The sequence below is a fragment of the Oryctolagus cuniculus genome, chromosome 11 (genome assembly GCF_964237555.1).
Source record: "Oryctolagus cuniculus chromosome 11, mOryCun1.1, whole genome shotgun sequence".
Taxonomy (NCBI): Eukaryota; Metazoa; Chordata; class Mammalia; order Lagomorpha; family Leporidae; genus Oryctolagus; species Oryctolagus cuniculus.
The window spans coordinates 99,937,348-99,963,707 of NC_091442.1; the positions used below are offsets into that span (position 1 = coordinate 99,937,348).

Genomic DNA, 26,360 nt, shown 5'->3' on the forward strand with positions numbered 1-26,360 from the left:
TCCGTGAACTATATGAGTGATAATGTATTGCTGTGTGGTTCTGGGCAGCTATCATTTGAGATTTCATTCCTGTTGATAGCTTCCATCCAAGCCCGTTAGTAAGAACATTTGTTTTCCATCATTCAGGGGCAGAAGAGGGAAGATGACTGTATTGGTTACTTATTTTTCATGAATTCGGCAGGATAAATTAGATAGAGTGTGTTTATTATATATCTATTCCCCTCTGACCTCTTTAATAATGAGAGGGCAGTAGGAAGAGAATAACTTCTTTTTTGAGTCCACATGGGAACCAGTTTCTGTATAACTTTAGATTTAGAGTCTGACCTGAGTTCAATTCCTGACTCCTGCATATGCTGACTTAGTGCCCTCAGGCAAGTTTCCCAGCCTCTCACAGACTTACTTTGTGCATGTGCAAAATGGGGATAATAATTGCACCTTTGCTGGACATTGCTTGGCAGGACTCAAGGCCTGATACACTCAGTGAAGTGTCTAGTACTCAACAAGCAGAGGCATGTTGACGGCTATGGGCCAGTCTGAAAAGGCTACCAGTTGTGTGATTCCAACTATATGATATTCTCACAGACAAAACATTGGGCCAGCATTGTGATGCAGTGGTTTAGCCTCCTCTTTTGACACTGACATCCCACATCAGAGTGTCAGTGTAAGTCCCATCAGCTTCACTTCTGACCCAGCTCTCTGTTAATGTACCTGGGAAGGCAGCAGAAGATGGCCTAAGTACTTAGACCCCTGCCACTCATGTAGGAGGACCTGACTGGAGTTCCAGGCTCCTGGCTTCAGCCTGGCCCAACCTCCGTCTTTGGCCCTTTGGTGAGTGAACCAGTGGATGAAAGATTTCTTTCTCTCTCTCTCTCTCTCTCTCATTTTGCTTTTCATTTAAATAAATAAATCTGTAAAAAGAAAAAAAAAAGACAAATTATGGAAAAGATGAATGGTTGCTAGGGATTAGGAGAGGGAGAGTGGTTGAATAGGTAAAGCATAGAGGGTTTATCAGGACAAGGAAAATATATGACACTATACTGAAGGATACATGCCATTTATCATTATATAGTTGCCCCAAATTGATACGATGTACAGCATCAAAAATGAACCCTAATATAAAGTATGTAATGTAAGTAGTAATGATTGTCAATGTGAGCTCATCACTTGCAACAAATATATTACTCTGGTGGGGGTGTTGTTAATGGGGGAGACTATGGATGTGTGTGTGTGTGGTGGGAGGCCTGTGGGAAGTCTTTGTAAATTTTGCTCACTTTTTCTGTGAGACTGAAACTACTATAAAAACCAAATTCATTAAAAATAAACAAATGTGGGATTGCCTTCAAATTCAGATTAATAATTCAACCCAACATATACAAATATTTGTTTCGCAGAGCCTGCTTCTATGATTAGATAACATTCTTTTTGATAGATCTCGCAACTGAAGACATTTTGATGATTTATATCAGTCAACCATTGAGTTTTGTAATTGAGGAAATTGAAATACAGAGAGTTTACTTTTTTTTCTCTAAGGTTGTATAACTAACTTACTGTCCACAGAGTGGAGGATGAATTCAGGCTTCCACCAGCTGAGCTGAGCACTTTTTCTAATATATCATTCTGTTTCTCATTGTCTTTTTTGTTATTTTAGCATCATTTTCATGCGAATAATGTTAAACATATATGTGGGGACTCATAAATGTCTAAGTAAGTTGCTCATCCTCACTGCAATACTGTTTATGATATTAGTCTTCTTCCTTTCTTTTTCATTAAAGATTTATTTTTATTTATTTGAAAGGCAGAGTGACAGGAAGGAAGGAAGGAAGGCAGGCAGGTAGGCAGGCAGGCAAGCAGGCAGGGAGGGAGGGAGGGAGGGGTGGAGAGAGAAAGAGAGGAGTCTTCTGTCTGCTTGTTCACTCTCCAAATTGCAGCAATGGCCAGGGCTGGACCAGGCTGAAGCGAGGAGGCTGGAACTCCATCTGGAACACCCATGTTGGTGGCAGGTGCCCAGGCACTTGAGCCATCTTCTACTGCTTTCTCTGGTGCATTAACAGGGAGCTGAATTGGAAAGCAGGGACGCTGGTACTTGAAACAGTTTTTTAGTATCAATTTGAGCATTGTAGCCAGTGGCTTAACTCACTGTACCACAATGCTAGCCCCTAATTTGCTTTCAAATCCTTTGTTGGTAAAGTCTGTCCAAAGAGTTACAAAACTGGAATTAATGTGGTCTAAATGACTATCACTGTATTTCAGTGGTATCCATAATTTCATTGCACTTAGTATGATTTTTTGCAGGAAGCTTTTCATTTTCATGCCTGTGCATTTTCCCATCTCATGAAGATAAAAATTAAGCTTTGTAAAGTTAATAACTCAAGGAGAAACCCAACCAGGTTTAAATTTGACAACGTTAGTCACGTGCATGCCAGACTCACAGCTTGCATTTTCCCCCTTACTATGCAATTATCTGTAAATACTGTGTGTGCTCGGCTAAAATGCTAGGAAGTCTACAATTATATTAATGTAGCTCCTTAATTGCGTATAATGGAATTTTCAGGCTACTGCAACCTATCACATTTATCATATTCCTAATAAAATTACTCAATTTTTGTCTAAGGCCTTTTTATTTACTCCTCATTTAATTTAGAGAACTCTAAAAAAATAATTTAATTCTTGAGAAATTAAATCACTTGAATTGAAGGAGGAAAATATGAAATCCAGGTTAAGAGCTGAAGCCACTTACAAGGCAGTTACCAAAACCCGAAGTCTTGTTGATGAGACACTCTGTGCCCCAGGCAGCAAATGTTAACAAGTGAGTCATGGTAGGACTCTGCTTATAAAATTCCCAGCTGTCCTTTGAGGAAGAATATGCATGGTTGTAACCCGTTTGATGTCTAAAACAGGTATCCCTTGATAAATGGAGTAGATACATTATCTTACAAAAGTTAGCAGCCTTTAAGGCAAATTTCTTCTCCCCAGTTACATCTGCACTGACGGCCATTAGGAAATCCAAATGGCATTTCAGGACCCAAGAATTGCAAGCCTCATATATGTTCTTGAAATCATTATGAAACACTGGTTTATTAAAAGAAAAGGTTAACAGTATTCAAAAAAAACTCACTGAAAAATACCCATGCTGGCCCTCAAAATAACAAACTCTGCTCCATTTTGTAGTGGAGAGAAAAGCTGTAAGGATATGGAATAAGCGAGGGAGGGTTGCAGGACCCTGGCAGGGTTCATAAAGGGGCCCAGAGCTTGTGAAGGGTGGGCACCAAAGTGACTCATTGTACGTTGGCTTCCTCTCTCCCACTCATTCTCTGCCTCTCAGAATCGCTCTCCATTGCACTTGTGATTTGTTTGCTTAAGCTTACCATTTGGGTTTATTCAACTCCAAGGTTGACCTGTCCTCTCCTTGCAGTCCAGCTGTAGTCTCTGGGTGCATGTTTTCCCAGCAGCTGCCGAGTTGCTCCTTTTTCCTGCTTAGGGGAGTGGTGGGGTGAGGGTAATCGTGGCACAAAAAGGTCTTTGTAGGCCCAGATGTGCTGCCTTTTGTCTTCCTGATCTCACCATCGCTTTCAAAATCTTGCCTCCAGAATGATGGTGGTCTCTGGCTGCTCCCTTGGCTCAGTGAAAACCTCCTCTGGCTTTGGCCCTCGCCTCCTGAGGGTTTCAAGTCTGTCCTTGGCAACACATTCAGTAGGGAAATAGTGTCTTGTTTTACTAGTGCTAAGTTCCCCGAAGGATAGCTGGGCTATCATAGCCTATATTATAGCTGGTGCTGTGATCTAGGAGGGTACTGGGAGAAGTAGAGAGCAAGACTCAGCAAGCAAGAGATGTTGAGAGGGAGAGAGAGAGAGAGAGAGAGAGAGAGAGAGAGAGAATGACGTAGGTACATTTGAAATTCTCTAGTCAGAGTTGGGCTTGTCTAAGTGCATTGGAACGTAAAGATTGCAAGCTAGAATTCAAACCCTACAACCAAATGGCTTTGCAATATTATTGGGAAGTTATTTATTCCCTTGTGCCTCAGTTCCATCATCTGAAAAATGGAGGTAAAAATTCTTATAGGGCTGTGGTGACACATTACTAAGAGTAAATGTTAATATGTGTGGACTGTTGTCACCAGCAGCCCTATGGTAAAATGCCAAGTTCACCCTTCCTGTTTAGGTGTCTTGCATTTTCCCTGGTCAAATAGTGTACATCTTTGGGTAGACTTGGATTTTTAGGGAATGTAGCTGGCATCTGTTTTCTGTCCCATGTACCATACTGTCACTGTGAAATGTTGCTTGTCAGGTTGCTCTTTCTTGAGAAATATTTGTCCTATTTGCACTACATATTTAACATGTGTGGGACAGAGGTTCTAGATACTGGAAGCTTTAAATTGCAGCATCTTTAATGACAAGAGGCTTTGAGGTCTTTTCTTCGATTGTACCTATTTTCTAGGAACCAAATGTTTTTCTTTGTGATTTTTTGGTACTGTGTCGGTTTTGTCCACACAGTCTCCTCAGTCCCTAATTCTAAGTGCTAAGTTTCATGTTTAATAGTGCTATATGGAGGGGAGGGGAGATGAGAATCCTTGATTTTGTGTGTATTTGACTGAAAACTATCATTTGTGTCTTATTTGTGAATATAAGCCCAATGAAATAGAAGTTAGGAGAATTTCTTACTTTCCACTTTCTCTTTTTCCTTGTGTGAGAATTCAACTTGTTGATTAGACAAATAAAAGAAATACCACAGGTTGATGTAATTTTTCCTTGTTATTGTGAATTTGCTCTGTCTAATGGAATTATAGTTGCAGAAATGGGGTATGAGGTGTGGAGGAATATTTCTTTGTGGCTGTTGGGAGAGAGTGTTTGGGGCCAGCACATTATTTGTTAGCCTGCCTGCCTGACCTGATGCATCAGCATCTGAGAGAAATGAATCTCAGGAGAGGATTTATTTGGGTCACCATAGCAACAGGAGGGGGGTGCAATGATGGGTCTGGAAGCCTATAAAGAATGCACACAAGGCAATATGACAACCCCAATACCTACATCTCTGAGTTCAAATGTTGCAGGGAAAGTCTACTATTTAACTTTTCCAGTGGCATTCAAACTTTTCTTTGGCCATTGGTGGTTAATGTGGCATGACTCAGACTTTGATGTCTGATGTCTTTTTAAGAAGTTAGATTCCTACAGGAATTCAGTGACTATTATATTTTGAGTCATAATACTCTTGTGGCAGTCTAGCAGGGATAAACTTTCTTTTTTTTTTTAATTATCTTGTTCTATCTTTTTGGTTTCTGACTAATAAAAAAAAATGTTCTTTTACCGGTGTGTACTAACACCGGGTGCCCTGCTTTATCATTCCATTACAGAGCTGAACATTTTAAATGTCATTTAGAAGAACATTATATTGAGCTGCTCACAAAGAAATGCCTTTCATGTTGGGATTCAATATGGGAATTTAATTCTGCCTTGCACTGAGCTACTGGAAAGATTAACAGATTATGGGATGAGAATGGAAATTTAAATGGCAGATCAAAGAGAGTTGAGTAGGCTGTCGTCTTGACTTCCCCAACTAAGAGACAGATGAGTAAAATGAAGCACATGTATTTGAAAAAAATCAGACATAAAATCAAGTGACACAGATTTGCTTGAAACCTGTGTGGTAGAACTGGATGTTAGAATCTGTAGTGACATGGAGATAGAAAGAGTGTAAAGTTTCTAAGACAACTGTTCATTTCTCACCCACCCTATGTTTTCATCCCTTCCCTGTTCCAATCCATTTCCTCCAATCAATTTCCTGTGTCACCATCTTTCATTCTTGGGTGTAATCTACTCTTAATTCCTTCTAGGTACCTCGCTGGATGACCAGCTGTCCCAGCTTGCCTAGGACTGTCACATCTTTAGCACTGAAAGCCTCATGCAACTCCTTGTTCAGCCCCAGGCAAATTGGGTAGGTTCATTCCCTGGCACTAAATGCTCTTTTAATTTTCTTTCCTGCTTTCTATTTTGTATTTCCCATCATCACTGTGTTCTCTGAAACTTTATGAGATGCAAATTTTCCAGACATGCACTGTACAATATAATAGCCACTAGCTAGATGTGGCTATTTAAATTTAAAATAATTAAAATTAAATTAAATTAAAGTTTCAGCTCCTTAGTCTCTTTAGCTGAGTGCTCAACATCCACATGTATCTATTGGATATCCTGTTGGACAGGGCAGATGCAAAGCATTTTGGGTCTCAAGATGTCTAGAGCACATTGCTGGTCTATGCATCAGAGCCATGGTGGATAGGGCTTCGCCAGTGGCAGGGAATGACAGATAGGTTTTCTCTGCAATTTATGGCTTAGAAATAATGTTGGTTGGAAATATGCAATGCTGAAAGAACCAAACAATTCTTAGGTTCCACTTTCTGTGATTTCCTTTCTATACCAAGTATGGAACATGTAATAAGGCTATCTATCACCATTATTGGGTTATTCATCAAACAAGTATTGAGCACCTGTTCTGGGGATACCATGATGAATTATGATGTCTTCCTCTGAGTAACTGATGGTCTAATATGAGAAGAAGAAGCATTGTGATAATGACCATGTGATACGACTCTTCATGAGGTACAAAAGGGGGATGATTCGCGGTTCAGGTTGGGGGTCGAAGAGGACTTTGCAGAGCAGAGTACAAAGAATTGAAGGTGCAGAGCAAGGCAGCGCAACGTGCGGGAAAGAGCACAAACCCTGGAGCTGAACTGCCTAGTTAGAGTGTGTCTCCCTCCTTACCCTCAAAACACTTACTAGCTTGTATGACTTTGGGCACCCCTCGTAACCGGTGTGTGTCTAGAATCCCTCACCTGTAGCATGATGAGAGTAGTAGTACATGTCTCATGAGCTTGTTACTGTGATTGAATGAATTAATTCTCATAGAACTCATTGAATATGACCTGGTATGTGGTAAGAGCCATCTAACCCAGTTGTTAAACATAATAAACAAGAAGTAAGGGTACATGAAGCATACAATGTGGAAAGTACAGTGATGACCAGAGCAGGTTCGGGTTAGAGAACCATTGGCTTTCTAGAGTTGTAGGAGGTAGAAGGTGGTGGTGGGTGGTGTCAGTGCTACAGGTGTTTGTGGGTGGGTGAGAATAGAGAAGGTAGGGGGATGGAAGAGAGAATTGGTAGGCAAACAGGTGAGGCATGGGTCATACTCAAGAGTGAGAACATTATGCCCTAAGGGATGGGAAATTTTTTAAACAGAGAAGTGGGGAAATTGGACATGCAGTTTGAAAAGGTCTCAATCCATAGCCAGGAGGATACAGCTGGGACAATTGATAGCATCTGAAATAAGAGGAGGCCTGAAAAGAGATGATGGATGTGAGATCCAGGAAGTTAAAAAAAATATAATTTAGTGGTAATTAATTGTGGGGAATAAATTAAAGGGACAGATTTCAAGTAACAGACAATATAATGGCTAACTCAGTATACTTGAAAATTAGAAATATAAGGTTAAATTTAGGAGTGAATTTCAAACACAGTTTTCCATAGCTCTAGAAGGTATTGTCACAAAGGATCTGTCATTGTCTTTTTCTACAGGTAATCTTTTAAAATTCTGTTAATTTGAGAGACAGAGGGACAGAGAGTGAGAGAGAAAAAGAAAAAGGAAGAGAAAGAGGTGGGGAGCAAACTCCCATTTGCTAATTCATTCTCCAAATGCTTCCAATGGCTGGAACTAGGCTAAAGCTAGGAGATGGAAACTCAATCCAGGTCTCCCAGAAGGGTGGTAGGAACTCCATCACTTGAGCTGTTACCATTGCCTCTTTGGGTCTGCATGAGCAGGAAGCTGGAGCCAGAAGCTAGATCCAGGAATCAAACCCAGACACCCCAACCTGGGATGTCAGCATCCAGACCTCCAGGTTAAACGCCTGCTTTTATGTTATTCTTGCTTACTAATCTCTAGTAAATTCATAGGTGGAGCTTTAACTTTTTAAAGAAAATATCTCTGTGGTACAAAGCAAGAAGATACAAAGAAAGAAAAAGGGAAAATTTGAGGGTAAAATGTGGTAAAAAGTTTAACATCATTCTGATATTCTAAGTTATTGCTTTGTCTTTGGAAAAGTAATAAAAGCTTATTTCCTTTATAACTTTGTCTGTGTACTCAGGGCTGTCACATTAACCCCACATTAGTATTAGATTTTAATAAAGGACAACACAGCGGGAAGAAAAATGTTTGCTAAATCTAGAGAGTGGACCATATAATTTGGTTTTTGGAGGATTTCTCATATTGTTTTTATTTTTTCATTGTCTTGAAAATGATCTTTGACTTTGTCAAATAACTGCAACAGAAAATAAAGGCTGTGTTTAAATAGTACTTGGGAGGTGTTTTAGCTAATACAAGCAGGTACTCAACTGGTTTCTTTACTTTTCTGCCTTACTGGTTTATTTCCAGGTAGCATTTTGTAGCCAGATGAAAGTTGGATTCCTTGATTAGAATAGAACTCCTTGAGTTTATCTCTGGGCTGTCCAAGACGTGTATTTAAGGGTGCTTTTTTTATTTCTTGTCACCTTCCTGATGGTGTGAGTCTGTTGATTATACTGCATGGCCTCTTGTAACGTTTCAGCTCCCAATGGCTCAAGAGCGTTGGTCCCAAACCAGAGCTGCCTCCTGCTGCTCATTCAGATGTCTTTGCAGACCCTGAGCATCTCTTGCTTTGCTACTGTTGCCATGGACCCCTGGTTTCCTATCTTAGGGAATTCAAGCCCAAATTCCTCCATGGACAGAAGATCCCTTCATCTGATGTTATTAATTCCTACCTCCTACCCTGCTTGTAAGGATGCTACTCCTGAGACCATTAGAATTTTTCCCTGCTCTACATCTTCTTGATTGTAGAGGGATATTAGCAAAGAAAGGAGGGGCTGATGCTGTGGTGCATTGGGTTAATCCTCCGCCTACAGCACCGGCATCCCATATGGGCACCAGGTTCTAGTCACGGTTGCTCTTCTTCCAGTCCAGCTCTCTGCTGTGGCCCGGGAGGGCAGTGGAGGATGGCCCAGGTCCTTGGGCCCTGCACCTGCATGGGAGACCAGGAAGAGGCACCTGGCTCCTGGCTTTGGATCGGTGTAGCTCTGGCCATTGCGGCCATTTAGGGGGTGAATCATTGGATGGAAGACCTTTCTCTCTCTTTCTCTCTCTCTCCCTCTGTAACTCTACCTGTCAAATAAATAAATAAATAAGAAAGGATAGGGGCCAGTGCGTGGCATAGAAAGTTAAGCCTCTGCCTTCAGTGCCAGCATTCCATATGGACACCAGTTTGTGTCCTGGCTGCTCCACTTCCAGTCCTGCTGCCTGCTAAATCACCTGGGAAAGCAGCAGAAGATGGTGCAAGTGCTTGGGCCCCTGCACCCACATGGAAGACCCGAAAGAAGTTTCTGGCTCCTGGCTTTGGCCTGGCCTTGCCCCAGCCATTGTGGCCATTTGGGAGTGAATCAGTGGTATTTCTCTCTCTCTCTCTCTCTCTCTCTCTCTCTCTCTCTCTCTCTCTCCCCTGTTTTCCCTCTGTATTTTATGCCTTCCAAATAAATAAATAAATAGACCTTACAAAAAGATAAAAGGAGAGCTGTGGAGCTGCCTGCTCATATCTTCTACAAGACTTACTGCAATAGGGGAGAAAGCTGAACATGCCAGGTGAGCTGGAATTAAGCAGTGGGGGCCGGCACCGTGGCTCACTTCGTTAATCCTCCGCCTGCAGCACCAGCATGCCATATGGAAACCAGGTTCTAGTCCCGGTTGCTCCTCTTCCAGTCCAGCTCTCTGCTGTGGCCCAGGAGGGCAGTGGAGGATGACCCAAGTGCTTGGGTCCCTGCATCTGCATGGGAGACCAGGAGGGGGCACCTGGCTCCTGGCTTCAGATCGGCACAGCACTGGCCATAGTGGCCATTTGGGGAGTGAACCCACGGAAGTAAGACCTTTCTCTCTGTCTCTCTCTTACTGTCTATAACTCTACCTGTCAAATTAAAAAAAAAAATTAAGTAGTGGTCTCTGGGCTTCAGTTATCTATGTCATGTCCACTTAATGTAGTAATAAAATACTTTACAGTTGCTGGAATTGTTTTTGGCATTTTTCCAAAAACATTTTTTAACTCACTAATTTCAAGTGTTGTCAGTATCTCTATAACTCCCTTCCCATGACAGACTCCCTGAGCCTTTGTTGGTATCAAAAGTGATGTTAAAAACTAAGTTCTTGTATTGCTTCATGTGTACCTGCCGCTGTGCTAAGTATGTCACAATCATTACTACTTTTAGTCTTTTGTATAACCTAATGAAGGATATATAGTTATTATCTATAATTTGCAGGAAACTAAACTTAGGAGCAGTTGAGAGATTTATATAAAGTCACACAGTGAAAAGAAGAAGGGGCAGGCGTTTGGCACAGCGGTTAAGGTACTGACTAGGAAGTCCTGGCTTGAGTCCTGGCCTCTGCTTCATGTCCAGCCTTCTGCTACATGCACAACCTGGGAGTCAGCAGGTGGTGGCTCAAGTACTTGGGACGCTGCTACCCACATGGGAGACCTGGAATGAATACTGGGCTCCAGGCTTTGAGCTGGCCCAGCTCTGGCTGTTGTAGGCTTTTGAGGAGTGAACCAGTGGATGGAAATCTCTCTGTATTTCTGCCTTTAAAATGGAATGAAAAAAATTTTTTTAAAAAAAGTAGAAGAGTCAGGGTGTCAGTCTAGGTGGTCTGGCTCTAGAATCCATGCTCTTAATGAGTGTCCTGTAAGTATTGCATTCCCTGCCAGCCACAGCCTATCATAGTGTACCTTGCTTGACTTGGAAGCATCTCATCTGGTAATAAAGTCTGTAGAAATGTTACTTACTATATAGACTCTTCCAGAAACCAGACTCTCGTACCCATTAGGCATGATAGACATCCAAATCTCTGTTCAGTGGTTTCTAACATGCTGCTCAAGAACCTTAGAGAAAATTGCACCACGTGTTGAGTTTCCACAGGAGTGACTTTCTCTCTGTAAGACATTTTGACAGGAGTAGCTCCAACTTTAGGAGGGCAAGACTTGATTTTGATCATCCCCATTTTTGTAGATGGAAACAGGGACCTGAGAAGGTTAAATGACTTCTCCAGGGTTGAACTACGAGTCTTCAGAGGTGATAGAAAAGGTGCCAAGGAGATAAAGAAATTTCAGCTTCCCTTCTAAGTTTGCAGCTTATAGGATTCTCTCCACTCCTTCCGCTTCTATAATCCTCCTCCAGGTGTGTGCGCTGCCCTCTCATTTTCCCTGCCAGAGGGAATGCAGCTGCCGCAACAAGTCTCTGTGCAGGCCTGAGTTGGTTGATTCGTTTAATAACTGCCTTTTGTTGTGCGCTTTCCACTCGGGAAGGGCTCTCACTTTTTCTTCTGTGCTTGCTCAATCACACCGCCTGCGTACCGCTGAGAAAGGCTGCAGAGTATTTTTATTCTGGTCATCCTCTCATTACCCCTGTGTAAAGTAGCCACAGGCACGGCGTGGGTAGCATTGATAGTGGTTTTCAGTAGAGTGGGCATTCCTTTCTGTTTTTCCAAAACACAGCTAAGAAAAATCTTCTGGTAGTCAGAGAGAATGGAAGCTGCTCACCCACAGGTCAAATCCTATTACAAAGAATGCCGCCGCCGCCAGTATCTCTGTATGATGAAAAGGGTTTTCAGCCCTAGCACCCATCTTTCAGAAAGCAACACGAGACCCATTTATGCCTTGCAGCCCCCGTTTCATCTCTGTTCTTTCATCTTAATCACTTCTGGAGCACTATTCCATCTCACCATTTGAAATTCCCAGAGAACCCTTTCAGAATAGCTCTTATTTCTCCAAATGACACAGAGCCCACCCCCTCCAGCCCCCTCACCGAGATTATTGAGGGCTACCTCCTTGTCACAGCCAAATGCTGCTTCTCAGCCACGACTTTGTGGCTGGTGCAGTGACCAACCCTGTTCTCCCGCCAGCTCTGCGAGGACCCAGCACAAGGCTTCGTCCGTTTCGAAGCACCTGCAGGGATCACTCACGTTGACTCCGGCCTCTGAGGAATGAGCTGCCTGTTATTTCTCTGACCACTCTGCTGGCCTTCCCCTTTGTCACGTACATACTTCACATACTTCTTGCAGCTTTAGCCTGAATTTCTAAATTCCCTTCTTCACTTACATTCCCTCTCTCTTGATGTAGCAGCTATACCCTATGGCTTACTGTTTCATCTCTCAACCTCCACAGTTATCTACTTGCCGCGGTCCCTGTGATGTCACTCATCCGGACTCCACCACACACACACAAGGACATGCACAGTGACTTCTCTCGGATATGACTTCCACCAAAGGAGTTGAAAGTTTTCTTCCCATTATGCAGCAACCTTGGACCCTCTGTCTCTTCATATAGTCCCCTGTTCTGTTGACTGTTTATCAAACTAACTTAACAATTCCAAATAACTTTGTCTTCCCAGTCACCTTGACCAAGGTGGTGATTATTTCTGGAAAAGGCCAGAAAGCAAATATTTTAAGTTTTGTAGGCTCGGTGGGCTCTGTGGATTGAAAGCAGCTATAGGCAATGTCCAGATGAATGAGCATGACCGTGTTCCTAGAGAATTTATCTGCAAAAGAACCAGAGGACAAAATTTCATCTGTGGATCATAGTTGGTCCACCCCGACCAAGTTTGGATATTCGTTTAAGCCTATAATCTTTGAACTAGTAATGTGGGATTCCAGTGTAATTTCTGTGATCAGATTCAAGTCAAACTTCTGTGTTTTATATGCAGCAGTGTTAGTCTTGAACTCCTCTGAAAGGTACACCCAGATACTTTTCAACTCTCTCTCACCTTGTTGAAACTTGAGTTCCACTTCCTGCTGCTTTTTTAGATCTCTGTTGATTTCACCTGTTCTAGAGACTTTGCTCTAAGATGGTTATTTTACTGAACTTGTTTGGTTCCTTACCCTTTTCGGTTATAGTTTTATTTCCTTAAAGTCATCTCTTGTCTAAGGAGAAGTGGATCAGTATTATTTTTTTCTAGTTAATTTTAGTTAAAATGACAATTTACAATGGTGGGAAAAGCACAGAGTGTAAATGATCCATTGGTTCATCCCCAAGTCCTTAGTTGTAGATCACAGAATTCATTTCAGGTAGTTTAAAACAGAAATGGCTTCATTATTGGAGGAGGTATTGGGTCATTTAGACTTCCATGCCTGGGAACCAAGTTTGCCTGCTACAGAGATAGAAATAACAAAGCCAGGAGAAGTGCTCTAAAGTGGTAAGGGGCTTCTTCAGATAAGATTCTACTGCCAACTTTTCTGTGGCTCATTCATACATTCTACAAGTGGAACACACAATGCCCTCTACCGCTGTCCTGTAAGAACCAAAGGCTCACTACACTTGCAAAACAACCCTGCCTTTCTGCTTGCTGCTCTCCTTCCTTACGCATCTCCCCAGGCTCGTGCGGTTTATCTTTTTGGCCATAGGTAGAAGGAGCACTGCAAAGGAGTCTGGACACTGTAGCTCTCAAACCTTCGTAGTACAGGAAGGTACAATGGAAGGCAGTTGAGTAGATGAATGGAAGTACCTGCTCTAATTATATTGGCCATAATCTTGGGTAAAATAATTTGAGTTTTCCTATAGATAAAATGGGGACAAATCCATACATACAAGGGATTTTCAAAAACTCGTGAAAAATGTGCAGTTTGAAAAAACTATGCATGGACTTCAAAAATTTTTGCACCACTACAAATGTTTTTTTTTTTTTAATTTTTTGACAGGCAGAGTGGACAGTGAGAGAGAGAGACAGAGAGAAAGGTCTTCCTTTGCCGTTGGTTCACCCTCCAATGGCTGCCGCGGCTGGCGCGCTGTGGCCGGCGCACCGCGCTGATCCGATGGCAAGAGCCAGGTACTTATCCTGGTCTCCCATGGGGTGCAGGGCCCAAGCACTTGGGCCATCCTCCACTGCACTCCCTGGCCACAGCAGAGAGCTGGCCTGGAAGAGGGGCAACCGGGACAGAATCTGGCACCCCGACCGGGACTAGAACCCGGTGTGCCGGCGCCGCAAGACGGAGGATTAGCCTAGTGAGCCGCGGCGCTGGACAAATTTGTTTTTAAATTACATTTTTCCATAGCTTTTGGAAGTCCCCTCATAATTATGCAATGAGCACATTAAAGTGTGTAGTTTAAAAGAGATATACTAAGTGTGAAGCCAAGTTCTTACTTTAATAATTTTAGAGTTGCTGAAATTCTGTGTTTGTTCAGCTCACAGTAAATTAAGATTGCTCTTAGCCCACATATGTTTACTGCATCCAGTGCCTCCAGTCTAACTCCCAGCTCTAAAATCATCGCACATCTTTTTTCTCGTGAAACATGTTTTCTGGCAGTGGGCATTGTAGCAGGTTAAGCGGCCAAGTCTCAACTCTTCTGCTTCTGATCCAATTCTTTACTAATATGCACTCTGGGAGGCAACAGATGATGATTCAGTTGGGTTCCTGCCATCCACACGGGAGACCAGGATTGAGTTCCGGGTTCATGACATCAGCCTGGCTGAGCCCCAGCTATTACAGACACTTGGAGAGTGAAGCAGTGGATATTCTCTCTCTCTCTCTCTCTCTCTCTCATACACACACACTCTCTCTCCCTCTCTGTAACTTTGTCTTTCAAGTATTTAAAAAGACTTAAAAAACTGTTTTCTAGTTATAAAAGTTACACAATAACTATAGAAAAATTGGAAAATATATAAAAATAGAAGGTAAAAAATCACAAGTAATTCTTTATGCTTATTCTTAAGTTACACATGATAAAATAAAAAGTCATCTATGGCAGCCAATTCAGATGTTCATTACTTGATGCTAAGGGAATTGAAGTTCATGTTTAGCAAAAATTCAAGCACAAGTGATTATGTTTAATGTTTGTACATATGTTATTGATTACTTTTCATTAAAATTAGGAGAGGCAGTTATAACTGTCATCCTCATTTTGCAGTGGAAGAAATTCACCAGAGGTGGCCAGTGAGGGTAGGGTTGTTTTCCTACCCTTTGGTTGACAGACGAGGATTTGAACTTGGGTATTCATATCCCAAGTGTAATTCTCTTTCCATTATCCTATTCTTTTCTCTCTTTTAAATTTTTTTAAAAAATATTATTTAATTATTTGTGAGACAGAGGCAGAATGATGGAGAGGGAAATGGAGAGAGTACACTCACAAGCACTTCCATATACTAGTTCATTTCCCAAATGCTCCCCAAGAGCCAAAGCTGGGAGCCAGGAACTCAATCCAGGTCTTAGATTTATGTATCAAGAGCCCAACTATTTGAGCTATTACCACTACCTCCTAGTTTTCCACTTTAGCAAGAAGCTGGAATCTAGAACTGGAGCCCAAATTGAACCTAGGCACTCAGATATGAGACTTGGGCATCCTAACCAGTGTCTTAATCTCTACACCCTTGTTTCTCTTTTGTGTGAGCTATCTTGCCCTGTGTTCAGTCAGTAATACACAGGGAACAATTCCATTGCATACCTGTTGTACTCTCAGGGTGAACCATTTTTATCCACTCTCTAATAATAAGTGAGTTAGTGTGGTTGGTATCACTCTCTCAGTTTAGGTAAAACGGTGTCTTGCCAATTAGTTGCTTAGAAATGACTTTGGAATGATGACAATGAGTTGACTATGCAGTACAAAAGATGGTTTATTGTATCATAATCACAAAGATGGGAATCTTGCTTTTTGGCTACGTGTGCTTACTGCATACTAGAGTCTCAGGTATCTTGATTTAAATTCATATATATAGACAGCATAAGACATATAGGAAATATATTTTAAACTGTTTGTTAGTGATCGGTTTAGCTTTTTAAGGAGTTATTTCTCATATATCAGTCAAATGGAAATAAAAGGCAATAAATGAGTACCATATAATTTAAATTCATTTGGCTGATTTTTTGTTTTTTAATCCTTTAAAATGTATTCTAATATAATCTTTAAGTTTAGAAATTAAATTGACAAAAGCAAAAAAAATATTCCCCTGATATGTACAAGATGCACCAGTATTCTCATTTGATATGTTCCTTATGTGTTTTGTTCCTCTTCCATTCTGTTCATCTGCAGAACATTTGGTAAAGTGGTCAAGCTCTATTGTTAAATGTATTCAGTGTGCTTCATTGTACACAACCTATTTCCAGTGGACTCAATCTCACCAGGGCTAAAAATAACAGTAGGAAAAAAAATTATTTAGGTGATGGTAGAAGACTATGGATCAAATTAATTTCTGGGGACATTGGGCCTCACACAAAGCCTTGGGAAACAGCTGATTCTGCAGGTGCATAGTGCCCCATGAGATCCGGCCTCAGGCCCACAATGCTCTGGGTATGAATGATGGTCAAGAGATAATGATGTGAGTGACTGAGGTTGGGTCCCAGGGCAGCTGGAGCCGTGCCCGGGTCATTCCACCATCGCGGCATCTTCTTCTGAGTTCTGCTGTTACTATTTGATACACTCTGTGGTGTGGGTACAGAGCAGAAATCTTTTTTTCTAGAATGTCCCTGTATTGTCTTAGTCTGGCTGTGGAAACCATTCTTTATGAAAAGGCAAGTCTTCCCTTTAGGAAACGAAATGTCAAATATTTCAACATATCTTTCTTGTTGTAGACACATTTATTGTTTTCTGTGGAATTTAATTGCTTTGCTCCTTAGCTAGCTTTTTCCTCATTGCATTTCATATAACTTTAAAACACGATCTCTCACAAGGCAGAAATAATGGAGGAAGTGAAAGGTGTCAGTTTCCTTCCCCCTCAGGTTACCATCTAATCAACAGATATCACCAAACACAACCTTATCTTAAACATGGTGCTAAAGTTTCTTCAGTAGAAGCATTTCCAATCTTGAAATAGACTCCTGTGATCTATTAAATGTAAGCCAACAAGGATATTTTCCCCTGCCACCATGCTTTAGTTGTGTTGTTAATAAAATTAGAAAGTGCTTACTGTTGTAAAGTTTTCTTTAAATTTACTTGGCAGTAAAAATAGCAATTAAAAATAAAAAAAAAAAAAAAACTTAGTTCTAGTTCTTTAATTCTTGAGAAAAGCACAGATTCTGAGTGGGAGTTTAGTTCTTTCTCTAGGGTTAAATTCTGTCTTTAAACACATATCGCTTACAAAATGTCCCTTGCTTCCTTATTTCCTTAGAGTGGACATTTTTACATGTATCTCTGGAGCGGTGATTCGCAACGTCGACTACACATTGAAATGATCTGGAGAGCTTCGAAAAATACTGGTGGAGCTCTCAGGAAGTCCCATTTAATTGGTTTGGGCTGTGGCCTGAGCACTGAGATGTTAAAAAACTCCTTGATTCTAATGTGGAGCCAAAGTTGAGAACTAATGTTATAGAGCAAAGACATCATACTGCATTAGTTGGATTCTTGGAATAGAGCTACTGAAATTGACTTGCTAGTTTATACACTAAAGGAATTTATTGAAAGGATAAAGGGAAGTTCACTGTTAAAAAGAAATGCAAAATATACAGGCATCAGAGAAGACAGAAATCAAGATACCCAGGGCAACCTAGGAACCATGGACTCATGGAAAACGTCTTCAGCTTATCACCGCTGAGACGGGTTCCTAGCCTTTTTCTGCCCTAGAGATTATTGCTTAAGGTTTAAATTCCATGGCCAAGCTCCTAGCCCACCCTTAGCCAGGAGAGGGTGGGGTGGGGTAGTTCCCCAAAGGAAAATTAATGTGCTCTTCTCAGAAGATGGCACTGTTGATTCTTGGCAGACAGCACCAACAGATGTCCCCACACCCTGAAACCATTTTGCTCTGGATGGGAAGGATGGAAGGAACGTTTCTCTCTGAAAGCAGTTGGCTCAGGATCAGAATCCCTTGGTGTCTGCTAATTTGTTCATGGTATTTATTCATTCATTCAGAAAATGTTTATTGAATAATCTATAATATGGAAAAGTTTCTCTGGGAATGCCAAATTGAGGAAGTGTTTGATACTTTTTGGGGGTATTTATAATCTCGTAAGGGAAGACATGCAGATGTAAAGATGACATGCCAGAGAATGTGTGAGTGGTCCCATGAAGTACAAGCGGCATCTGCCAGCCACCAATATTGAGTGCCTACCATTTGCTAGGCACTCACAGCCTCAGACAAGTGAGGAGAAGTTGGGGATCATCAAGGTCCCTGGACAAATTTGATTCTTGCATTGGTTGCTAATGGCTGGAATTCTTAATCTTCAGACTGAATCCCTTATTTTTTGCTGTTTCCTAGCTCATCTTTCTAAGGGCACCTTCCTTCCAGTGTCCCTGGTCTTACAGAACTGCCTTCATTTTCATTGCCTTAGTTGGCTTTCTGAACATAATCTAATGTCTGCCTCAGATCCCTTACTAGTATTATGTTCTGACTTAGACCCATAATTTTGCTTTATTTTGTCAAAGAGTCTCTTCTTGGTCTTGGGTACAGTCCTTAGGTACAGGCCTGGATAATGTGCAGATGGTGGGGAAAAATGTATTCTTTACCTTCAGATCCTTAGGTTTATGTGCTAAACTCAGACATAGTCAGGTGACTGTTATGTTAGAACTATGCTGGGCTTCAGGCTGTTTTCTCCAATTTGTTTTAAAATAAATCAGATTTTTCAAATTTATTTGAGAGAGAGAGGAGAGAGAATGAGCATTTTTCTCTCTGCTGATTCACTCTCCCAAATGCCTGTGAGAGCTGGGACTAGGCAAGACTGAGATTGGGAGCCAGGAACTGAAGCCAGATGTTCCACATAGGTGACAGGGGCCCAAGTACTTGAGCCATCACCTGCTGCCTCATAGGGTGTTCATTAGCAGGAAGCTGGAATCAGAGGCAGAGCCAAGACCAAAACCAGGCACTCTGATGCAGGATGCAAGTCTCTTAAAAGACATCTTGACTACTGTGCCAAATGCCTGCCCCTATTTTCTCTAACTTCATGTTGAGAGTATAGTGAAAACATGTAAAATTACCAATTTAGCAGAAGTAAGAACTATAGAATCAGAATATTGGGTTTTCTAGTTAAAATACAAAATTAAGGTATCCAAGTAATAACAGTAATAATTAACCTTTATTAAATGTTTACTATGCCTAGTCCATAGTGTGTAGTCTGTGTCTAATAAAGACTGGTTGTGGATTGGTGGTTATTCATTTTTATTATTGTCATGTGGCCTTGCAGTCATTGTGATAAATAGATTATATACAAACTTATTTAGTCCTCACAACAACTCTGTGAGGTTAAGGTAGCCTTTGTACTATCCATATATTACAGATGAGCACACTGAAGTACATAGACATTCAAGAACTTATGCAGTGCCCCACAGTTAATAAATGGTTGATCAGAACTCAAACTGGGCACTGTGGTTTTGTTCTCTCAACCTCAACATAATTATTTTTGGTGAATGTGGTGGGTACAAGTGCTTGCTTCCCAAATGTCTGTAGGATGAATGAATGAATGAATGAATGAAGAGTTCTGTGGCTCTTTTCAACATGCTCCCCACCACCATCCACAGGAATACATGACTCCAAATTTGTTTTTAATATTATTTAAGGCATAATTTTGATGAGAATTTATTTAAAGAACCACTCTGTACTTTACAAAATCTGTTTACGAATGTATCCAGGTGTTTGGTTAATGTGTCTCTTCATGATTTTATTAGTTGGAATAACTGTGATTTGCTTGTCTTTAGAAGAATGATGATTTATTTTATTGTTGTAGACAAAGCTTCAGGAAATTGTAACAGTAACAAAGAGAGGCTTCAGGGCTGTTTTGTTCTTGGTGTTTTCCTGATTCTGTTCCCTCGCTCATGTTTTCTAGGCTGGAGATGACTCTGGCTGAAGTTAATTCCTCAATTGTCCTTGCACTGTCAGATGCCTGTCTTTTCAGAAGGATTTCCTTAATCCACTGTGGTTCTTTAACTGTCTCAATAATACCCAATGTTGCCTGGCAAGTCAGTGGCCTTGCCGACCATCCACATACATTGTCAGCAGAGATTGTGAACTTTGTTTCAGCCTTAATTTTAAGAAACTGGAGACCTGTCCTATTTTTGCTTGTGCACTTTACTGGAGAGCAATAGAAATTGTCATTCTTTTTATTTGCACTTATTTACCTATTTTTTGAAGAAGGACTTATTGTTAGGTGGTGGAGAAAGAATTCCAATAAACCAATGCCTGGGTGAATCACGAACTGAAAATTATAATCCTGCTATGGATGCTACAGAGATGCTGCTGTGTCTTTCAAACTCACTGAGCCTGAAAGCGACTGTTTACTGTATCTCTTCATAAAGCTTTGCCCGCAGTGTAAGGTGTGCTGTGACAAAACAAATGACTCTGGCAAACACTGGACTCCAATTTTCCTGTGCCTCAGACAGCATGGTCTGTGCAGAGTCCCCACTCTGGTTTACAGCAGTTCCTCTGCCTTAGAGGTAGAGTTAATGTGGCTTTTGTGCCAAAGCAGGTGTCAAGGTCAACGTCAGAGCTAGGCTGCCAGGATGTTGGGCAATGCTGGTATCAGGGGAACTCATCCCTATCACAGAAAATGAAGAAAAGAGAAAGTCTCCCGTAATGTGGCTTATCTGAGAATCCTCTGCCAGGAGAGACACGTTCAACTCAGAGATGCATGAATAGACCTTTGATCTAAGACTTAAAGGAGTAGGAGGCAGCTCAGCAGAGAAATGTGGGAGAACATTCCAGTGAGGGATGAATGTGTAGAGATTTAAGAAGAAAAAGAAACTGTGAGTGATTGATACAGCTATGTGTGGGTGAGATGGGAGGAGTACAGAAGAAGCAGCCAGCAAAGGCCTTGTTTCCCAAAATAAAGGTTTCTCCTTTATCCTGAAGGCTCTAGTGAGTGGGAGAGAGGAGGTAGGAAAGTTATAGCATTGGGTTTCTGTTTTAGAACCATCATCCTGATTGGCAAAATGTAGGTGCTATGGGAGGTGGCTGACAACTGGAGGCAGGAAGACCTGGTTCAAAGAGTGGTGGCAGGATGAAGAGCAGGATGTTGTTACGAGATATTTTGGTAGAGTAGATCAACAGTGAGTGACCGAAGTGTAGTGGAAGCAGTTAGGGACTTCCTCCAGATGTGTAGCTTGCTAAATGGCAATACTGGCTCTGAAGAAAGAGACAGGAGGAAAGAAGCAGGCTTGAAGGAAAAGATGACATTTGGGTGCATCCACAAACCCAATGGGAATCTAGGAAATTTTGTCAGCCTAATCCATATCAGGGAACCTAGGTTCAAGTCATGGCATCCTAACTTGCCATGTGTTCATATAAATGGTCACGCATCACTCGACAATGGGCATAGCTTGGAGAATGCATCATTAGGTGGCTTTTTGTCATTGTGCCAACAGCATGGATTGTCCTTACCAAACCTAGATGATACAGGCCAACCACTCCATATGGTCCTGTGCAATGTACTCTTATATAACTAGAAGTGTAGTAGATTTGTTTAGACTAATATCACCAAATGCACATGAGTAATGTGTTGTGCTATGATATTGTGATGGCTACAATGTCATTAAGTGCTAGGATTTTTTCAGCCCCACTGTTTTATATGCTGCACATTACTTACCAAAACACTGCTGTATGGTATATGACTGTAGCTGTATTTAGATTCTCAGTCTCAGTTGATTCAGCCAGGGTGGTCCCTGTTAAGATTATCATTATTGATTCTCTTGTAAACCATTCCAAAATCATAGAAGCTTGGAAATAGAGGAATTTCATCTCAAAATAACTTGTAGTGTCCATTACCTTGAGTCTACTTTCAGTTTACTGACCTCTTGGAGAGTAGACTGGTGGTACAGTCACCAAGCTATGGTGGGCAGTGACCCAACCACTGGATCTGAAGGGGAGGTTCATACCCACTGTGCCTTAGTCAGTGTCATGTTCTCTCAATCCAGTCATACACAGCTCCTTTGTGTGAGGAGCCCACACATTTTTACTCCTCTCTGCCTCAACTCTCACAACCGTACTGTGACAAAGCATCCATACATCCCGAGCTGTTGTCACCCTTGGGCTGCAGTATCTAAAACTCGTTCTTTTGAGCTGTAAAGTCTTCCCTCAGGTTATTGGTGTCTCAAAGATGATAAGCCATTTCTATGGTGCCTTCATCTACATAGTCCTCTCCAGTCATGTATTTCTTCACCTGTGCTCACTGCTCACCACAACCAGCCACCACCACCACTGTAGTTGCTGTGTCTTGTGTCTTTCCTGGGAATTCTGATGTCTGTCCCATGGGTTATTTGCAAATTCTGTATTTGATGCTATCATGATTAATATGAGATGTTGAGTTGACTAGGTTCTGATGTCCAACAGTTTGGTCACACAGTGGTCCAGCTATTGCTGCTTAGAGATTTTATAAATGTGACTAATATTTAGTTAGTTGACTTTAAGTAAGATTTTCTTTCCCAAAATTGTACATTCTTACACAATTAGTTGAAAGTCTTAAGAGCAAAACCTAAGGCTACCCTCCAGACTGGGACACAGAAGTCCAAAGTTTCCGGCCTGCCTGTCTTCCCTGTGGATTTGAGACTTGCCAATCAAGTGGGATCACATGAACCATTTCCTTAAAAAAATTCCTCTTATGTATATCCCATTGGTTCTGTTTCCTTGAAGAACTCTGATACAGATATGTACACCGAGAGTACTCTGAGCGTTACTAATTTTTAAAACATTCTTACTCAGCCGGCGCCACGGCTCACTAGGATAATCCTCTGCCTTGCGGCGCCGGCACACCAAGTTCTAGTCCCGGTTGGGGCACCGGATTCTGTCCCGGTTGCCCCTCTTTCAGGCCAGCTCTCTGCTGTGGCCAGGGAGTGCAGTGGAGGATGGCCCAAGTGCTTGGGCCCTGCACCCCATGGGAGACCAGGATAAGCACCTGGCTCCTGCCTTCGGATAGGTGCGGTGCACCGGCCGCAGCGGCCATTGGAGGGTGAACCAATAGCAAAGGAATATCTTTCTCTCTGTCTCTCTCTCTCACTGTCCACTCTGCCTGTTTAAAAAAAAAAAAAAAAAAAAAAAAAAAAAAAAAAAAAAAAAAAAAAACATTCTTACTCATTTATTTTCCCTGTTTTTTGAAAGAGAGAGGGGGAGAGAGATAAATATCCATTATTTGCTGGCTCATTTCCCAAAATTACCACAATAGTCAGGGCTGGGCCAGACCAAAGCCAGGAGCATTGTATCCACTGAGATTCCCAGTGTAGGTGACAGGGACCCGATTAATGACCCATCATTACTTGCCATCTAGGGTGTATTAGCAGGAAGCTGGAAAAGGAAGTAGGGCCAGACTTGAACCTAGGCTCCCTTATATGGGATATAGACATCATAAGCAATGTATTAACCACTGTACCAAATATCCGCCCTAGCATTCCCAAAATTTGAAAACTTTTTTTTTTTTGGCCAGGTAGAGTTAGACAGTGAGAGAGAGAGACAGAGAGAGAGTTATAGACAGTGAGAGAGAGACAGAGAGAAAGGTCTTCCTTCCGTTGGTTCACTCCCCAAGTGGCCACTACAGCTGGCACTACTCCGATCTGAAACCAGGAGCCAGGTACTTCCTCCCGGTTCCCCATGCAGGTGCAGAGACCCAAGCAGTTGGACCGTCCTCTGCTGCCCTCCCAGGCCACAGCAGAGAGCTGGACTGGAAGAGGAGCAACCGAGACTAGTACCCAGCACCCCAACTGGGACTAGAACCCGGGGTGCTGGCACCACAGGCGGAGGATTAGCCAAGTAACCACAGCGCCGGCCCAAAATTTGAAATTTTAAAGCATTCTGGCTGTCTGTCTGAGAATTCCTTTCCTTTACCTGTGTGGTTTGTCACTTGGACCCAAAGTTACCCTGCCCATCCCTTTCTGTCTCTTGGTCTAGACTTGCATGAACAGTTCTTCCCTGGCATCTCTTTGTAATTCATCACTCACACCACTCAATCCAAGTCCTAGAAAGTAGACAGCTAATATTCTTGAGGTAGTTGCATGCAGGGCTGAGACCACATCTGCTTTGTCCACCAATGTGTTCCTCCTAGTCCCTAGTAGGGTACGCACCATGTAGTAGGTAATAGATATTTGCTGATTGACACATTTACACAGACCCTTCCTTCTGTCGCCATCACTGGTCACTTTCCTTAGATCCATCAGTCTAACTAAAATCACCCTGTTCCAGTCCTGCCTACCACCAGCATGTTGAGATCAAGCCAGAGTTTGATTTATGCTCTCACAGAGGAAGCGGGGCAATGCAGCCCCCTTCCTCTCTGGCTGGAATTCATCCTCCACCTGTTTCCTTCTCTCCTATATTGGTCAAGCAGAATACAGTTTATCTGTCTCATTTTGCATTTGAATTATGGTTTTCCATCAGTCTAAATTCCCCAAAAGAAGGGAGCCTGGTGTTACTTATTCTTTCCTTCTTAGTGCCTCCAATAGAATATGGAGCATTCAAGAAGCTAAGACAATTTTTATTAAAAGAAATAATGGATGGAAGGAGTGAGAGAAAGAGGAAAGCAGAAAGGATGAGGAAAAGGAATAAGTGAACGAGGGAAAGAAGGGAGGAGTGTACTAGAGAAACAAATCAATAGAGAGCCTCCATCATCTCTTGGACTTGTGTTTGGGTATGTCTGATTGAGGTCATCAGATATCTCTCAGCTGGTTAGTTAGTTACCTTGAGAGTCCTGCTAGTTTTGAAACTTGCTACAATACATAGAATGGAATACTTGTGGTTTTAAAGAAGAGAAGCTAACCTAAGACCTGAAAATACCCTGAGAATTCAGTTTTTTTTGGACTACAGAACCCTAAGCTTACTTCCTGCACTCCCACTCATATCATAATGCTCTCTGTTGTAGTGAAGGATAATCAAAACCGCATGCTATCTTTTGACTAATGAATGTTTGGAAAGGCACTTCTGTGACTGAAGTGCACATGGCTCATGATATGGCTAAATGGAGCTGATGCCTGGAGTGTTGAAATCTAGTGTAAAAATTGTTGTATTTGCAGCCAGATCCTAGAGAGACTTAGATAGAAGAATCTACCACAATTAGAATGTCAAATCACACTTCCTCTCTTCAAATTGCATTTCTAAAAATAAGATAATGAAAATATGTATTTGTGTGGGAGAGGGTTCATTGTAGAAAGCTGCAAATAAGATGCAAGAAAATGTCTCTGCTCAGAAACCTCCTTCAGGGAGAGGCTTTCACTGCAGGGAGCTTCTCAGCTACAAAGACAGTGGTGCAGTGTGCTGGGCACACCCAAGCATAGCAACCAGCAAAGCCAATTGCATTGCTAAGCCTCCAGAATGAGAAGGTATGCAGGCAACATTGTTTTACCAGTTAAGGTCAGTCTGCTTTTCCTTGTCATCATCAGGCATTCTTTAAAGAGTTGGGGAGACACTTACATGGGTAGTCTACTAAATCTTGCACCAGCTTCTAAACCTTTAAAATGGTTGATTATTGAATACATTTGGTGGTTACCAAATGTAATGGAAGGCATCTAAGGTATCCTAAAGCAGTCCAAAGGATTTCTCTTAGATACCTGTGATGGAGATAAAACGAAATACAGTCCAATATCATTTTTATGCTGAGAAATGCATTGAATTTTTTTTTTAAGATTTATTTATTTATTTGAAAGGCAGAGTTATAGAGAGAGGGAGAGAGGGAGGGAGGGAGGGAGGTGAGGGTGGGGGAGAGAGAAAGAGAGAGAGAGATTGAGATTTTCCATCTCTGGTTCACTCCTCAAAGGGCTGTAACAGCAAGGGTTGGGCCATGGTGAAGCCAGGATCCAGGAGCTTCATTCAGGTCTCTATGTGGGTTGTAGGGTCCCAAGTGCTTGGGCCATCTTCTGATGTTTTACCAGGTGCATTAGCACGGAGCTGGATCAGAAATGAAACAGCAGGAACTGAAACTGGCACCCATATGTGATGCTGGTATTGTTGGCAGTGGCTTAAACTGCTGTGCCACAGTGCCAATCCCAAGAAATTGCTAGGCAGTTTCACTGTTGTGTGAACATCATAGTGTACTTACACAAATCTAGATGGTGTAGGTCAATCACTGGGTGTGGCCAGTGGTTGCAATCAAGAGAAACAGTCTACTAGATATATGAGTCCGTCACATCACAAGTGCTCCATAGGGCACAGGTTTTTTTATAAGTAGGAGTATACTCTAATAATAGCATAGTAATGCATAAAACAATAACATAGTCACTTGTTGCCATTATCAAGTTTTATGCCTGTATTGTACTGCATTTGCTGTTCACATCAGCATCAACACTAACACACGAGTAGTGCATTGTTGTGTGTTATGACAGCTATAACGTCACCAGGTGACAGAATTTTTTTTAATTTATTTATTTATGTCAAAGGCAGAGATAACAGAGAGAGAAGTAGAACATCCCCTGGCTCACTCACCAA

At 41.8% G+C, this 26,360-nt stretch overlaps 1 long non-coding RNA gene across 1 annotated transcript in view; it reads left to right on the top strand.

Annotated features, from left to right (window-relative positions):
- LOC138844413 (uncharacterized) overlaps positions 1-26,360 on the top strand; it is a 153,351-nt gene that overhangs the window by 101,560 nt on the left and 25,431 nt on the right. The window contains exon 2 of the long non-coding RNA XR_011380206.1: positions 5,828-5,928. This is a non-coding gene — a long non-coding RNA (uncharacterized lncRNA). The remainder of the gene's footprint in view (positions 1-5,827; positions 5,929-26,360) is intronic.